The sequence below is a fragment of the Procambarus clarkii genome, chromosome 73, assembly GCF_040958095.1.
Source record: "Procambarus clarkii isolate CNS0578487 chromosome 73, FALCON_Pclarkii_2.0, whole genome shotgun sequence".
Classification (NCBI taxonomy): Eukaryota; Metazoa; Arthropoda; class Malacostraca; order Decapoda; family Cambaridae; genus Procambarus; species Procambarus clarkii.
In genome coordinates this window covers 14,192,360-14,205,672 of record NC_091222.1, presented here as the reverse complement: position 1 = coordinate 14,205,672, position 13,313 = coordinate 14,192,360, and the positions used below count along the sequence as shown (strand labels likewise).

Below are 13,313 nucleotides of genomic sequence, written 5' to 3'. Positions count from 1 at the left end.
AGTTGTGAGTCGTATGTAGCGTTTTTTATTCATAAACTGGGGTTTGACGGGTGGATTAACGAGCATTTGGCCTTTGTTGCAGCCCAGCCTCACCAATAAAGGCCAAATGAATGAATGAATGAATAATACAGAAGAAGATGCCCATTGGGGCGAGCCTTGAAGTGGAGACAGCTGAAGAGAAGTCGGTGAGAGGAAATGCTGAAGTTGAAGATAAAGTGCCAGGGCTAAACCCAGCTGCGTGGCAATGTGTCGATGCTGCAAACAACCCAACAACTGGCTAGGCTTGGAGGCGGGTCTGGAAGGCGGCAGTGGCAGTGCTTCTACATTTAAGGTGGAAACAATCTGTCTTCAGGTGGTGTCTTCTTCTTCAATTTGGTGTTTCTTCTTTCTTCTATTTTTTCTTGCTTCGAGTAATCATTTGATGTTTTTCTTTGTGCTCGGCGTAGTCTGGTCGGAAAAGGTCCTTTGACAATGTGGTTTCGTCGCATTCAAATAAGATTACTTCGTTCCTTAGTATGTACTTTGAGTCTGGATCATTCAGCAGGCATTCTGCATACCTTGTGTTGAGTATTTTGCTGGAGAGGCGTCTGTATTCGGGAGATCCATATGTAATTTTTTCACGTAGATCATATAGTGCGGAGACTCTTGGAGACTCCTCTGTTGCTGGAGATGGTGATTGTGCTTCAACGTCAATCGAGGCAGTAGTCATCATCGGAAGACAAGTGTTGGTTTGCAGAAGCATCAGGTGTAGGTACCTGTGAAGCTGGTGTAGTCTCAGGTGCGGCTGGTGTAGTTTCTGGTGAAGCTGGTGTAGTCTCAGGTACCACTGAAGAAGTAGATGGTTCGTCTGGAGTAGCAGTGTGCAAGGATATTGCAGAAGTTGTAGCAGGTTGCACAGGGTGGGCGTCAGCAGACAGGATATCTGCCAATGCAGTTGAAGAGATGGTGATGTTAGAAGCTTCTGGCTGGGAAGAGCAGGCGGGAATTAAACATGTCTTCTGGTATAACGAAGGTCGGTAGCTGGTTCACTTTGTACAATTCATTCAGAATTCTGTACCGTTGTTTAAGATCTCCGCCTGAGAGTTCTGTTGCGAAGTGAATCAAAGCTGCAACAGTGCTATCAGGGGTGGCTGGAGGCGGCGTGAGTGAGGACGGCTGGCTGGCTTGGTGCAGAGGTGTCGTCTGAGGCTGTGAGTGGCTGGCGCGGTAGTTGCTGGTCCAGTAGTTTGGTTGCGCGCCGCTCGCGGCGCCACTTGTCGGGAGTGCAGGAAAAGCTTCTTGTTGTATGTTGAAAACTTTCAGTCTGGGCGTTGAGTTTTCTTGCCTGGCGTCAACCATTGTTACGGCCCTCTCGGGACGCAACGGGGTTCTTACTCTGATGTTGTTAGAGGAAGATATATATCCGTTCCCAAGCCAGTAGTGGCTATCAAGGGATGTGATCCGTGACGCAAGTAACTTAAAGGGGGAAGGGAAAGAAAGTTAAGAACTTAAGATTATAATTCACCATCACCAAATAAATAAATAAGATATAAAAGAGTGCACAGGGGGAGGGGTATAAACACTTATTTACAGGGGAAATACACTGTAGTCTTCTGCTGAAGACTATGGATCCTCGCTCTCGGTGCTGAGTCCTCGGTGCTTCCGTGGCCACACAACGAATTCTCTGCGAAGTTGAGCCTACCCTGGCCACAGGTCAGCCAAAACACAGGTCCACTGGGGGCACCGCCGTGGAGGCCGTCAACCACAAATCCAGCCGGTCTGCTGGCAGGTTCCGGACCCGCAACGCTGGTCAGGCCACTCCACGAACGATATTTTTTTTTTTTTTTTTTTTTTTTTTTTTGAGATATATACAAGAGTTGTTACATTCTTGTACTAGGGTCATATTAGGGTAACGCCCTAGACAGGAGTCTCGTGTGATATCACAAATCACTCTCCTGTCCTCAGTACCCCAGTGGATAATCGTCTCCAGCAGTCGGTCCCGGGTAATCCTCCTACTGTCACTCCACTGACAGGGTAACACCACAGTGTTCTTCCGGGAAGCGACTTCACAGCTGCTGCAGCAAAGCACAAGGTATGGAGACGGCTGCCTCGGGTAGACTGACTCAACTTCCAACACAGCGGTCCCAGGTCGACTCTGTAAGCAGACACGTCATCAATAACTGGGACACACTAAGGCACCTCACTTACAGGCTCAGACACAAACGCCCACCTATCCACTCCATAGATGGCGCTGGTGTCTGAGCACCACCTCACCAGAGGTCAGCAGCGGCGGTGTAGAGTGCTGAACGGGACTGGAAACTGGCCCTTGTGGCCAGTACACGCCGTCCTCACCAGGTGTCGTCCGATTGGAGGGGGTTTCGGGAGCTGACCCACAGATGGCGCGGTGGTCACTGCTCCGTGCTCGGACGCTGGATCCGGGTTCGTAACAACCATCTTCTGAATTTCTGCTTTCCTGGTGGGGCAGTTGTGGGAGACGGCCGTGTGATCGCCGTTGCAGAGTATACAGCGTTGAGTAATGGCGTAAATCATTAATCTCCATTATATATACCTGTCCAGTAATTGTAGCAATTAGTCTTTTTATTTATTAATATTCTCTATTATATCCTATTTTGTCTGTCCATACTGCATATATTTTCCAACTGTTTTTATTACTCTGTGCTAATAGTGTATTATAGTTATAATTTTGGAAATTATTGAGTTCTTCATTAATTATCAGGTTCCTAGTTAACAGATTGTTTTAAATTTTCATTTATTTATTATTGTTCTTTTTAAAAAAATTAAAATTTTCATTTTGTCTACCCCATATTTATTTGTCAGTTTATTACATACCCTTGTTCAGCTGTATCATCATTTACTCAGATCTGTATCTTTTTATCCACTCTAAGTAAATGTATATTGAGGTAACATGTAAAAATCCTGTTATCCTCACAGGTAATCAACTAACTCTGAAACAGGAGATCCAAAGAATAAATGTGGAGCAAGGAGAGATTTAGGACCCAAAGACACACTAATATAAAGTCACAGGAATATTAATGAAGCTTAGACAAGCCTAGTGTAATGTTGAGCCCCCACGTTAAGTGAGGGAGCACCCTACAGCTATGTGATTGAGCACCCTACAGCTATGTGAGGGAGCACGCTACAGTGAAGACCAAATGTCTGTAATCGAAGAGCAGTCGGCCTTGATAATGAACCTATAAGTTGAAGCTAAAGCCATGCTCAAAAATAATCAAGATCTGTCTACCAGAGTCGGCCTCCTCGAACAGGATTTAAGCTCGCTTAAGAACACAGTTACTAACTTTAAACCAGTAGAAACCACTAGGAAACAGGAAGAAATGTTACAAAAGTTTGAGAACCATCTTAGCACCCTGCAACAGCAGCACACTGTTACTCAAAACGAATCAGACCAACCCAATCTCTTTGATTCTGTCGTTATCTCATCACGTGACTTTCCCCAAGAAACTGACGGAGAAGACTGTGCTGCCATCGTGATCCAGGAAATGCAAAATAAGATGAGTTATTCAATTCAAGCAGGAGACATCAAATCAGCTTATAGAGCGGGTACCATATCATCTGGTACGAATAACAGAAAAATTCGTGTGAAATTAGACAGCTGCTCCCGCAAGTCAGACCTTATCAGAGCCGCAGTCTCTAGTAAACCCACTATTTATGTGAATGAATGTCTGATCAAGTTCAGACAAAATCTCTTATTTAAACTGCGTGGAATCTGTAAAAAATCCAATGAAATTAAACATTGTTTTGTGTGAAATAGTAAAATTATAGCTAGGAAGTTTGACACTGGAAAAACTTATGTAATAGCCACTGAGGCACACCTCGGTTCCTTCCTGGATGACTGTGGGAAAACAACTGAATAACCAGAATATAAATTATAGTCTCAGCTAACTACCAAAGTGCACTATAGCTCTGCCTTTCCTTTCAAAAGGTTTTTAAATTTGTCATCTATGATATTGTCTTTTTTGTTCATGTTTTTTACTCCTATTATTTTATATAAACTCCATACTCCCTTGTTCCATTGTACACTGGCTTTGCCTATGTCCTCTAGTATAAACTTTATTCTTTCAGTGTACCTGAGTGTACCTCTAAGTAATCTACCTCATTTTTGTTTTAGTGTAACTTTAGTAAGTAACTATAGTGTAATTATATTATTAAAGTAAGCTATTGTTTTATAGAATTATCAATTGTTATTTGCTATTACTGTCTCATTCCAGTGATCTTCATTTTATCCTTGTGCCTGAGAGTACCTTACAGCAATCTACCTCATTTTTTGTAGTCTTGTATATTTTTTTATATCTAGATCTTTTTATAATTGTCTTTTTTGCCTTTTTTCTATCAAACAGCCCTCTCATGCAAACTAGTATAGACTCAGAACTAAACCTCTTATCTAGTATCTATGACAATCATCATTTTAATGATCAAAATTGCAGGTACTATACAGCACATGATGTAAACAATGTTTTAAGGGGCCAATAAGAACGTTTTTCAAAATGGTTCGATTTTAATCAAACTTTTTTGACGAGTTGTATATGAAAGGGGTTTCATCTGGTCCAAGTTTCAGCATCGTAGCATAAATAGGAAGGGAGAACAAAAATATTGAATTATGTGTCAAAGATTTTCCAAAATGGTCAAAAACGATTATCAAACACAAGTGTCAACTGAAATCACGTCTATGACTCTCAGCTATCACAATAGCATATATTTAAAAATATATATTTTGTTTTATTAAAAAAAATTAAGTTAAAACAAAAAAAATAGTTTTTTCCAATTTTATTTTTCTTATTTGTTTATCGGACGATTTGCATGAAATTATACACCTGACTGCACGTAAGCCTATTTGTAAGGGTGCAAATTTTGGAGGAAATTGGTTGATGTCAACCTCAGATTTTATTTTTTACTTATTTATTTCAAGTAAAATAAACGTTCATATAACTCTTTCATTTTTTATTCTATTTACATGAAACTTACACCTTTTATGTAGAGTGTATATCTCTAAAATCTGTAGTAAGCGTTTTTTCCTAAGTTTATTTATTGATTTTATAATAGCAAATAAACATGATATGTTTGCATAAATTTTTGGGGAAACTTTGACTATTTGTATTAGGAAAATTAAAGATGTTTTGAAAAAATCCCCTTCTACAGATTCTTTATTATATGCTTATGTGTCAAAAAAGTGTCATAGAAAGATTATATCTGAAAGGTGTGGTTATATATACACACTTCAAAATGTGTAATATTCGTTGGAAAAAAAATCTCCCTTTCAATTTAGGCTGCAGTACTGAAACTTGGAACTATTTCAGCCCTTTTCATATACAACTAGTCAAAAAATATTGGTTGACATTGAACAACTTTTAAAAAACCAACTAATCCCCCTTTAACACATAATCACAATGTTTCTGTAATTAACTTGAATGTAAAATCTCTAAGCAAACACTTTGATGATGTTAGTGCCCTAATTCAAACAGTTGACAACAAATTCTCTTCTGTTGTGCTTACTGAAACGTGGTTAAAAGAGGATACTACACAACTCAACAACGTACCAAACTACTCAGCAATTCACAACTATCGTTTTATTCAGAGAGGTGGTGGTACTGCTCTTTACTAACACCAAGAACTAACATGCTTAAAAGTAATTAAAACTAGAGACCCCTGTGGAGAGTATATCTTTACCTGCTTCAGAATCAAGGGTGGCAAGGCTGTCCTGATTGTGTGACTACATAATTCCTAACACTAATGTATCTGAATTCAACTCTAACCTTAGAAATCTAATACTAGAGAACAGACTGAACAAAAACCACTTAATAATTTCTGGGGACCTTAATATTGACCTCTACAAGCCTGATAACCCTCCTGCTGCTAGTTTCCTTAACTGTATGAATTCCTGCTTCCTCATACCCTAAATCACTACACCTACTAGAATCACTGATAGTACTGCCACGGCTCTAGACAACATCTGGATTAATATAACCTCTCCACTTCAGGGATAATCATTGATAGAACCACAGATCATTACCCCACATTTTTCCTAACCAACATTAACAAACCACCTCTAGATACAAGGAAGATAAGCTTTAGGCTGCACAATGAAACTTCTATAAGCAATTTTATTGCTGCTGCTGCTAATATCAACTGGGAGATGGAATTAGGTAACATACGAAACATCAACCTAGCAGTACAAAACTTTTTTCACAAAACTCTCAGCCTTCATAACACCCACTGTCCTATGCTAACGAAACTAGTCACAACTATAAGGATAAACAATCCATGGCTTACAAAGGGGATACTAAAATCTCTTAACAAAAAATATGAACTTGAGAAGAAGTTAGCAGTCGTCTCCAAAGAATTTTCAAAGATTTACTCATCAATGCTATCAAAAATAATTAGGAGAACCAAAACAAAATAATACGAAAATAAATTCACCCAAATTAAGGGCAACATTAAGAAAATATGAAGCACTATTTCCCAAATATTGGTATCAAAAAACATTCTAAATAAAATACCAATACTCTTGTCCAACAACGACGGTTTGCTTTCAGCCTCTGATACTGCTATTGAATTCAATAGGTTCTTCTCATCCATTGGGACATCCCTTGTTAATGATATTCCATCTTCCCGTACTAATGTCAGGGACAGCCTTACAGGTAACTATTAAGAGTCTCTATACCTAACGCCTGCTAACTCCACTGATGTTAATGAGATAATCCTTTCCCTTAAAACAAAGTCTAGTGCCCATGCTGAGATACCAACTCTAATTTACAAAAAAGCCTCCGATTTCATGTCACCTGAACTCCGAACCTTTCCAGATATTTAAAAAAAAAAAAAAGCGAGAGTAACCCCAGTCAATAAATGTGATGATTTCACTGATGTCAACAACTTCAGACCTATATAATTCTACCAAACTTGTCAAAAATATTTGAAAAACTAATCTACTAGCAGCTTGACTCTTATCTAGAAAAACACAATATACTTTGATCTTGTCACTATGGCTTCAGACCCAAAAACATTTAATATTTATATATTGTATTTAAGAAATAGGAGAGGTCCCAAAATGCTGCCCTGTGGCACTCCAACGGTTATTGGTAGAGTGGGAGAGGTTATATTATTGATGGCTACACATTGGTGTCAATCACTAAGATAGGATTGGATATAGTCCAGTGTATGGCCTCGGATTCCATAATGATGGAGTTTACGTAAGAGGTAATTGTGATTAACAGTATCAAAGGCCTTTCTCAGGTCAATGAAGAGTCCAATCGGAAACTCATTTTTGTCAAGGGCTGAGTAAATTATATCAAGGAGACTAATAATTGCATCGTTGGTACTCTTTTGGGAGCGGAAGCCAAACTGACAGGGGCTAAGAATGTCGAATTTTACGAGATAGGAGTAGAGCTGTTTGTAGATAATTTTTTCAAATATTTTTGATAGTATGGGTAGGTTTGATATTGGTCTACAATTGTTTATGTCTGCCGGATTACCTCCTTTATGAACTGGCGTTACTCTTGCTTTTTTAAGGATATCAGGGAAGGTATGACACTCAAGGGATTTGTTGAACAGCAGAGCGGTGGCGCAATGGCGTGGGAGGCGCTCTTGTATACGATGGATAGGATTTCACTGATGTTCCCAGCTTTTTAGTGAGTGTATGATGGACACAACATCTGTGTGTTTCATGTACGTGACACAACATCATGTACGTGTTTCTCGCACTGAGCATGATTATGAAGCACTCCGAGAAACACGTCATCTAGTATTATTGGAGCAAAGACAGTCTTGTTCCATCACCCGTGTTCAACAGGTACATGTCGCATGATAGGTTCCTGTTGCTTCTCAGGTTCCTGCGTTTCAAAAATAATGCAAATGAAGACAGACACGACAGACTTTGGAAGGTGTGGAAGGTGTTCAGTGACATGAGAGGCAAGTTCCGTGATTATTTGTACCTGCACAGAATGTGGTGATCGACGAATTGCTTGTACTGTTCATGGGGTGACTGGCAAGCAGTACATAACATCTTAGCGCCACCGCTTTGGGCTAAAGTTTTTCGTGCTGTGCGACTGTGAAACTGGTATCGTCATGGACATGATACTGTATTCAGGTACAGACGTCGACATACTAGTCAAGATGAACACGGGTTCTCCGGCAGTGTTGTCAAAACCCTGATGGAACTATTGCTGAACAAGGGGCATATACTGTTCACCGACAACTACTATACCAGCCTCTTGTTGACCAGATACCTCCTTGCCCACAACATCGGTGTATGTGGCACTGTGAAAGTCCACAAGAAGGAAATGCCAGTGTTTGGCATAGACAGTGCAGTGGGTTATTGCCAGCGGCGCAAGTGTGACAATATGCTCTCAGTGCGGTGGAGGGACAGACGCGAGGTGAATATGCTGACTACAATTCCCACAGGTGCCATGTGGGACAGTGGCAAAGTCCACTTTCAAATGCGCTTCCCCATATATATAAACCAAATTGTGTCATAGACTACAACGTGAACATGCGCCTAGTAGATAAATGTGACATGATGCTCGGTGCCGTCGAGTGCGTGCGGAAGTCTGAGAAGTGGACGAAGAAGTTCTTTTTCCACCTAATAGATGTGGCAGTGCTCAACTGCTTCAATATGTATCTGGTAAAATCAGGCAGGAGACCGCCAAATACGGACATTCAGTGTTGCTGTTGTGTTACAACTGCTCGTAAAGTATGGTAAGAAGGGCTCTGTTGCACTGCGCGGAGTGCCAGCCACTATCCCACACGCAGGTCCAGACAGGCTGAGGGGTAACGAGATGTTCTATGTCCACATGCTCGAGTATATGCCAGGCACAGCATCAAGGGAAAAGGGTAAACGTGCCTGTATAGTTAGCAAGAACACTACCCGAAGACAACAAAAGCGAAGATGCATCAGCACCTGGTGCATTGAGTGCAAGGTTCCACTATGCCCCGTTGGCTGTTTTGCAGCATATTACACCCTCGCGGAGTACTGAGTGTGTTGATGGTGTGTGTGTGTATATAGTGTGTGATACTGTACACTTTGTAAATAAATTGTATATACATAAGTGAGCATGATTCATTGGAAATAATGTGCAGGATATGTGAACACATTTGTGATGCATGTAACAGTGTCTTGGGACAGTACGGATGTTCTACTGCCATAATATAGTGTACGTTTTCATTATACATAGGATTGACAAGAAAAAACAAGTGTATTTTGAACTGTGCGCAAAAAATGAACAAAGATATTTTGTGGCAACTTGCTCATCTTGAACCTGGCGGGCGACTGGCTTCGGGGGTCTACACAATCGGTGACCACCAATTGATGACGTCACGGGCAATATTCTGGACCATATTGCAGCCAAAGTAAGTACAATTTTGAGTTTACTTTCACATTTCTGTAATCAGGGAAGGGTTTTTAACACATTAAAAACAAAAAAAATATTCCGAGAATTTATTTCCTGCGCAAAGGGGTGTGCTGTATTTGGAAGGCAAGCAGCACAATGGTTAACCCCTAAGGGGGCATATCAAGGTGAAATTAAAAATTGTTCAATTTGCTTATAAATTTATTTATGAAATGGTTATAGAAAGGGCTGCAACTGGTCCAAGTTTCACCATCACACCCTAAACAGAAAAGGAGAAAAAAAATACACAACGTATTATGCAACGAATTTTCAACATTTTCAAATAATTTTAGGGACCACATTTGTCAACTAAAATCATTTCTATAACACTCAGATATTAAAATTAGCACATAATAAAGGATTGTAGTGATCAGTTTTATCAATAAAGTGTTTAGTGCAATAATATAATTTTTCAAAGTTACCCTTCCAAAAATATGCAATATATGATGTTTATAAATTTTTATAAAATCAACAAATGGACTTTGGACTAAAATGTCTACTAGGTTTTGTAGAAGCACAAACTCTACATATAAGGTGTAATTTGCATGTAAATTGATTAATAAATGAAAGCTATGAAGTACTTTGAAGTTGTAAATTACTTACCTGAGTAAAATAAGATCAAAGTTCGGCCACCTGTTGCTGAGCTTGACTTCGACAGATTTTGTTCATAATTGGCACCCTTGCAGATAGGCATCCATTGAGCAAGGTGTGCAAGTTCCATGCACATCCCCTGATAACAAACGAAAAAAAAAATAAAAAAAAAAATAAAAAAATAAAAAATTATACATATATATATCCTGCACATACATATTACAATTATTACAAAATACCAAATTATAACACTAAAAGATACTAACCTATTGAAATTGGTCCGAATTGTGGGTCCTCAAGGTGGCACTGCAACACCAGCCACAGCAGTAGATGGCACTGCAACACCAGCCACACCAGTAGATGGCACTGCCACACCAGTAGATGTAGATGGCACTGCCACATCAGTAGATGTAGATGGCACTGCCACACCAGTAGATGTAGATGGCACTGTCGTGGCCGGTCCATACACATCGAGGGGCTGAGGAGTGTGTGTGAGGAGGGTCGAGGCGTGTGGCGTCAGGCCTCTCACAGCTGAGGCGGGGAGGCCGCCTACATCCTCACTTGATATAACTCTCCCTTGTGCTACAGCGGCTCTTTTTCCTGCCAAAGACGGCGACCGCGTGCCAAATTGGCTTCCTTTGTCTTCCGAGTCCTCCGTTTATAGGTCATTGTGCACTAGACGTTACTAAAGCGAGATTTCAGGAGCCAAAATGGAGGGCGCGTCGACACCTCCACTCTCAACAGGACACACCATGTGACTGTAGCTGGGTACCTCACTCACCTTCACTAGGAGACGGTTGCCAATTAGTGTATATTTGTTGTCATATATACATAGTTATTTCCGACGTTATTACGAAAAAATTGACGTTTAGAACGTACGACGCAATACTCTTGGCGCGCCACAGCCGCGGGGCACCGGATTCTGCACAATTACGCATGGAAATGTACCATAAATACTTTAATTTATATCATAACATTATCGTGTTTGCGCCAAAGTGTTGCCAGAACGTTGTAGTATTTTTATAAATTTTTCAAAAATATTCGATTTTTCCGAATTTTTGCGTTTGATATGCCCCCTAAGCTGCTCTGGGCTATTTGTCCTTTGTCACCCACAGGCGCATAAAAAAATCAATTTTTTTTCTTATAAACCTGTTAATTTATGTTCCCTGACCATGAGAAAAAAAATTAATTGTACTTACCAATGACGTAAATGAGCCAACATTATGAGCGATGACGTAACAGCCTGCATGATTGCTCATGCAAGGTGCGTCCCAGAGGAGTCGTGCGCGGTCTTCAAGCAGCCAAAGTTACCATGAATTTATTTTTGTCTTATTATTTATAGTGTCTAGGTGTATTTTATCACAATTTTTTTCACTAATTGTGTTGCATATAATGTTACTTGATGAAGATTTATAATACAAGTTGCATCCATTCATTTTGCACCTGAATAATAGTGTCACAATAATGCACACAAAAATGTTTTCAATTACGTCATATATAATATGTATTTGCATTTTTAAGCAATATATATACACACATTCACTCATTATTTACAGGTTTTTGCAACATTATTGCACATTTAGAAGTCTTTGACACAGTGGTAGTCATTGAAGCAGTTGACAGCACACAGTGGGATGGCACATACTTCACACCTTGTTTGCACCAGTTTATGATTGTTTGTTATACTGGTAAGCACTAATAAGTACTTCTTAACTATTTCCTTTGCAGTCTCCGTGGCGTAGTGGTAAGATGCTCGCCTGGCGTTCCGCGAGCTCTTTGTCCTGGGTTCGTATCCAGGCTGGGGAGGATTTACTGAGCGCAAATCCCTAACTGTAGCCTCTGTTTAACTCAACAGTAAAATGGGTACGTGGTTTACAGTCTCCGTGGTGTAGTGGTAAGACACTCGCCTGGCGTTCCGCGAGCGCTATGTCATGGGTTCGTATCCTGGCCGGGGAGGATTTACTGGGCGCAATTCCTTAACTGTAGCCTCTGTTTAACGCAACAGTAAAATGTGTACTTGGATGAAAAAACGATTCTTCGCGGCAGGGGATCGTATTCCAGGGACCTGCCCGAAACGCTACGCGTACTAGTGGCTGTACAAGAATGTAACAACTCTTGTATATATCTCAAAACAAAAAAAAAAAAAAAATAAAATAAATAAAAACGATTCTTCGCTGGGGTCGTATTCCAGGGAACATAGGATTAACCCTTAAACCTCACAAGTCATATCTGTAACCATGCGATTATCCGGGATTCGAACATCCGGAAAACACCCTTATATGGCGAAAATCGTGAACAGATAAAGTTATCTCAATATCCAGCTAAAATGGCCACGGGAGCCGGATAAAAGCTGGTTTAACTGAATAAAAAAATCGCAGCCGGTTAATTTGCTGCCGATGTTACACTATCTGGACAGTCAGCCGGATAATCATGGAATTGTCTGGATATGAGCCATGGGGCGGGCCGTACCGTATTAATCCCGTCTGTCTGTGGCTCGAGGCGCATGGTGTACGAGGGGGTGGGGTTGGTGGGTGGTGTCGGGAGAGAGGGGAGCGTTAGGAGGGACCACCTGGGGAGATAAGGGGTGGGGGGGGCGGGGTGGGGAGCGGCCTATACACTACAGTACAGGAATTACCATCAATTTTGGAACAATTCATCATAGCCAAAATCAAAAGAAATATTAATAATTATGTAATAAAAAATACCATACAAGTTTCCTAACAACAATTTGCACTGGTTGAAGTTTCCTTCAAAAATGTATATTTTTTTTCATGCTGGCGGCCTACATAACGTGCCTCCTTGTCCCGACTGGACCCGTCCATGCCTGGTCAACCCATGTGGTCTCTAGCCTCGTGTTACACCACAGTGCCGCGCCATTAGTGAAATATTTTTTTAAATAACTTTTTTATTTTCATAGTAACTTTGAACATTTTTGGCCAAGACTATGTCTGGTAGCAGCATGAATCGTTCTGGAGGTGTTAAGAGGAAGAAAGTTGTCCTAACAATTAAGGACAAGCTACGTGTTATACATCATTGTGAAAATGGCCGGTCGACCTTAAGTGTTGCCAAGGAATTTAATATAGGCACTAGTACTGTTTCTGATATAAGGAAACAAAAAGAGAAAATTATGAAATTCATTTCAACCTGTGAAAGTGAAGGTGCAAGCACTAGCAGAGGGTGTGGTAGAAAGACTGAAAACTTCGACGCATGTACAGTTGGATGAGGCCGTGTACAAGTGGTTTGCTCAGCACCGCACAGCTGGCGTGACAATTCTCAGCCCAGAAATACAAAATGCTGCAAGCAGGTTTGCTGCAAGCCTTGGAATAA

At 40.6% G+C, this 13,313-nt stretch overlaps 1 long non-coding RNA gene across 1 annotated transcript; it reads right to left on the bottom strand.

The window, feature by feature from the left end:
• Positions 1 to 9,536: 9,536 nt before the first annotated feature.
• Positions 9,537 to 10,882, bottom strand: LOC138356585 (uncharacterized). The gene is made up of 3 exons (XR_011224542.1): positions 10,253 to 10,882; positions 9,999 to 10,125; positions 9,537 to 9,615 (listed from the first exon to the last, which is right to left on the bottom strand). It is a non-coding gene; the product is annotated as an uncharacterized lncRNA (long non-coding RNA).
• Positions 10,883 to 13,313: the final 2,431 nt, after the last annotated feature.